The sequence below is a fragment of the Pygoscelis adeliae genome, unplaced genomic scaffold, assembly GCF_000699105.1.
Source record: "Pygoscelis adeliae isolate BGI_AS28 unplaced genomic scaffold, ASM69910v1 Scaffold259, whole genome shotgun sequence".
Classification (NCBI taxonomy): Eukaryota; Metazoa; Chordata; class Aves; order Sphenisciformes; family Spheniscidae; genus Pygoscelis; species Pygoscelis adeliae.
In genome coordinates this window covers 531,511-536,506 of record NW_008825497.1, presented here as the reverse complement: position 1 = coordinate 536,506, position 4,996 = coordinate 531,511, and positions in this window count along the sequence as shown.

Here is a 4,996-nt window from a genome sequence, read left to right as displayed (position 1 = left end):
CTCTGGGGAAGTCCCGTTACTGTGATCTGCAAATGCCACCTCTGTATGGCAGCTCCCAAAGGCTTGTGGCTGCCAAAGTAGAAGAAGTCATTCCCTGCTGCAGCCAAGTCCCCTGGCATGGCCTCCCGGTCCAGCCAGGCAACATCAGTGCCCTGCAAGAGATTTTAGCAGCTAACAGGATCACCTGCTGAATAGCTGCAGCCCTTGCCATATGTTATGGGTCTTCTGTGCTGATATCATGGCAGGCACTGATGAACCAAGCCAGTAGTGGTTTGAGCAGGGTGTGAGTTTGGCTGCGGATACCTGTTGATAAGAGCTGTAGCAAAAAAAAATCAAAAACAAAACAAAAAAACCCAATGCCCCACATCTTTGTACTCGTATTCCTACTACTACCAACAACGTTATTTATTTGCCTCATCTTTGATTCCTGCCAAGATGAACAAGACTTTCTCAACACAGTGTGCAAGCCCTAGAAGTGCCAGCATAAAGCTGAACACAGGCAGAGGTGTTTGCAGGATTGGGACCTTCAACTGGAAGCACTCAGGCACAGGATTTTCATCCCTGCTGGGTTAAAGAGCACCTGGCATCCTAGCAAGCCTGGCTGGCTTTTCCACATCCATCCCTGGCCCGCTGGAGACAGTTTGAAACCTCAGCCTTCAGCTGAAGCTGTCCTGGTTAGAGCCGGGTCTCCACCAGGCAGGCTAATCCCAGCCACAGCCTCCACGACACAGTAACTCTCCATGGGCTCATTTTGCATTTACCCCACAGACTGCCTCTTGCTCTCTCTGGTAAGCACCAGGCCTGCACTACCGGCGAGAGTGAGAATATCAAGGGGGGGTTCTGCTCGTGCCCCTCTCCCAGGCACAGCTACCCTATGGGCATGCACACCAGTGCCCTCTGACCGCTTTGCTTCGTCTTTCTATCTTTTCTATCAAAGCAAGTATTTGACATGAGTTATGTTTCCCAGTGGCTCACTCCCCTATTTTTCCCTTAATGCTCTAAAAAGGAGAGTAAGAAGATGGTGAAATCCATGACTGCCACTTGGTTCTGCTCCTAGCCGTGCTTTCCAGCCGTCTTCCCACACGGTGTGCACACAGCTGGAATCTGGCCCCACAAGGAAAGGCAGGGCCAAGTAAAAACATCAGCGCCATGCACACACGGGTCTGTGTTAGAAATCTTCCCAAGTCACAATTAACCCAGATTTTAATAAAATCTTTTGATCATTTTCAGCTACATTTGGGCCTGCAGGTAAAATTGGACATGTTCCCAGGTGGCTGTTCCAGTGGGTTTGTGGGCCCATTCAGCTCCATCTGCAGCAGAGAAGGCTCAGAGGGGGGTTTAGAGCAGGGATGTAATGAAGCTAAAATGCAGTTTTTCAGGTACCAGTTTAACTCAGTGGCACAAATCAGCACAGAACTTGGGTCCAAAGCAACAGGAACTACAGAGGGTTTGAAGGAGCAGAGTACTCGAGTTAATCGGGGATGTGAATCTTTGCCTGATCTGCTCACATCTAGCCACACCTGAAATAAAGGTCTAAACAGTGTGAAAAATAGATTTGCTGCTCTTTGATTTATGAATGTGTAATAAATGCCCAGTAAGTGACAAAGGAAAAAAACAATACTTAGAAATATCCAGATAACTAAAGTGCTTTTAGACAGATGTAAAGAGACTAAAAAGCATCTCTAATATTATAGCACCATCTTGCAAACATTTAACTCACGAGATTGCACATATTTCCCTTAAATTGGCTGCAAGGTTTGCATTTGCTGTACACGGTACAAACAACACTTAGAAGTGTTAAAAAGATCATGAACAAAAATGCCTTTTCTCCCCCCAGAATGTTTCAAGAAGCATGATATAAATTCATGATAAGGCTGTTGGAGACGCAGCGCCCAGCTGAACACAAAGGCAGATACAGCGCGCAGTGCCTGCCCGGGTGCAGCGTGCAGCACAGGACCAAGGAGCAGAGCCCAGCTCTGCACCAAGAAGCAGGGGAGTGCAGACATCTGCCGTGCGAGGTCTGACTGCAATGCACAGCGCAGCACAGGGCATGGCTGCCACACGCACAGTGGCGGTGCACAGTGCGGGAGCACCCCGCAGGGTGCGGGCACGGGGGTGTCTGGTGCTCCTCCAGGCTGTCTGTCCGGAGTGCACGGAGGGCATGCCGTGTTTGGCATCAGAGAGCCAATGCCCCAGTGGCACTGCTCAGAGCCCGGTACCTAGCGCAGAGTCAGCTTCCGTCTCCTCTGGAGACTCCTTGCCGTCACTGGTATGGTATCGCACTGGGGCAATCAGTAGCAAAAGAGATCACTGCTTTTTCTGGGTATCCTTCCCTGCTAGTGCCCATGCTCTCCGTTTCACTAGTCATTAGCCTGCCCAGGCCATCAGTTGTCCCATCCTCAAGAGTTTCCTGCTCAAGGCTGGATTTCAAACCAAAGGGATTCGGTGCTGTTGTTGATACTGATTAACACTGAACTTTCCTTGCCGTTTGGCTCCTCTCCTGCACAAGCAGAGTCAGCACTGTTTTTGCTATGTGCTTTGTTCCAGAAGGTCCTCGCTGATGAACCTCCCCATAATGCTGGCTTCCTCTTGGGCAGCACTTGGGGCTGCTCACCCTGAGGGGGGACTGAGGGCTTCAGCACCAAACTCTTCCGTCCCCTCCAGCTTGGTACTGATGCCCTAGGCTCAGTGTCCACATGTGGCAGAGGTCCACTCATGGGCAGACAGCTGCCTGGGGGAAACAACCAAGGAAGTTAGGAAGCCTCCAGCTCTCGCTTGACTTCCACTTCAGCTCATCAAGTGGTATTGCCTTCTCCTTTCAATTAAGGTCAAAGAGACACAAGTTGCAACGTAACTGTGATTGCATGAAAAACTGCTTTCCCAGGAGAGGGGTTGAGGTACCCAGAAAGGCTGTGGTCTCTCCACCCCTGGAGATCTTCCAAACTGGCCTGGACAAGTCCCTGTTCTAATTCTGAAGTTAGCTCTGCCAGCAGGGCAAGGCCCTCCCCAGCTAGGGCCCAGTATCGCAGTACCCAAGCAAGGTGGATTCAGTGGCGGCAGCCAGGTTCAACCAAGAGCCCAAGTCATCAGGCAAGTTTGTGGTGATGAGGCAGGTGTGAAGTCAAGCCAGGTAGTCAATCTACAGACCAGGATCAGGTCCAGTGATGGTAGCCTGGCTCAGACACTGTCCACCTGGGCAGGCCCATACTGACAAGACAGCTTCAAGCTCAAGCCAGGAAGTCCATGGACAGGTACAGCTGTGGCTGAGCTGGAGATCAGCACAGCATTGCTCAGGCAGGGACTGAAGGCTAATATGAAATGGAGCTCATGGGCCCATGGGCAGTGTGTGGGTAGAGCCCCCGGTGAAGTTGGTAAGGGCCATTAGGGCTTAGTGCACTCAGGACCATGACAGTCTCTTTCAACCCAACTCTGCTGCTGGGTCTGTGCTTGGTGCTCCACCAGCCCTCTCCTGCTGGGCTGTGAGGACCCTGCCCTTGGCCACGCGGGCTCCTTCCCCCCAGCAAGTGCCCATGTAGATACTGGCAGCAGGACACGGCATGAAGGAGCTGGCATCTCTGGCTGGGAGTCCTTCCCCTGGTTGCATCCCTCCATGGGGAAAGCTCTGCCATGCCCTTGGGTGTATCTGGGAGGCAGCCTGGGAGAGCGGTGTGCCAGAGAAGATGTCCATGGCAGCAGGTAGAGTGCTGAAAAAGGGGCCTGAAGGGCACCGAGAAGCACGTGAGAGGGCCTTTGCAGCAGGGAAGACAGCTCCCCCACCTTCCCCCTTTGCTTTGCCTGCTTCCCTCGAGCCTTCTCAAACCCAACACCAGGGGCCAGCACTTAGGGACACAAGTGATGGGGACTTGCAGCATACAGAGCTCATGCAGCAACTGTCAATCATCTGTCAATCATAGGCCTAGAATGACAGGGCTGTGGGCATGAGGATGCAACTGCCTGTGAAGGGTTGTGTTACATCCTGGGACCCGGGGGATGAGCTGCTGCAGGGCTGGAGACTCCCTGGAGTCTCTGCAGGATGCTTCCACCAAGCAAGCCCTCAACACAGGGGGAGGAGGGCCACCTCCAGCCAGTGGAGGAACATCACAGGGGCCTGGTAGCCCTGTTCTCCCTGGTCTGAGTGGCTGGGGGTGGCCATGGCTATGGAGGATCTACCTTTGCACGGGCATGTCTGCAGGGATGTCAATCTTCATAACATATCCCCCTCGTTACCACCCTGGCCCCAAGGGACTGCTTTGGGAGGGGAAGAGTCCTGGCTAGGAGATACGTCCCACAAGGGACTGGGGAGCACCACAGCCCTGTGGAAGCTGGTGTGACATCCCACACATGCGATCAGATGCGAACCTCTAGCTAGGGACCGACAACAGATTGGGTCACTCTGGTGGGGGCAGGGAGAAGGCATGGGTGTGTTGCAAGTCTGGGGAGAGGGTCTGGGAGCAGCGCCCCTTGCAGTGTGTTGCGTGAACATCTATAGGGCATGGGACAGTGCACATCCACAGTTCGGGGCACCGGTACAAGGTACAGCTGGGGATATGGGCGATCTGCAGTGCACATCTGGGATGAAAGGGAACAAGAAAGCATAACTGTGCGCACTGCACAGCTCATCTGTGGGAGCCGCGTGCTTATCCGCTCTCCGAGTACAACGTGAGTAGCGGTGAGCTGGAGTGTGGAGGATGGCATGTCCCTGGAGCAAGGGTGCAGCTCTGTACCCCAGGGTGGGGGAACAGGGGACTGCCCGGGGACAGGCATACTGCTCAGCCACATGTAGGGAGAGGCTCACTTGTGTGAGCCATTTCTTCGCGTGGTGCAGTTTTGGTAGCACTGGTGCTGCGCCCGGCTGTGGGCTGCTGGGCCTGTTCCCAGCCCCGGCAGGGCAGGACCCGGCCCTGTGCAGATGGGGACGGCGCTGGTCCTGGCAGTGCAGTGTCCAGCCCAACGCTGGTGGTGCTGGTCCCGGTCCCAGTGTGGTGTCCAGCCCAGA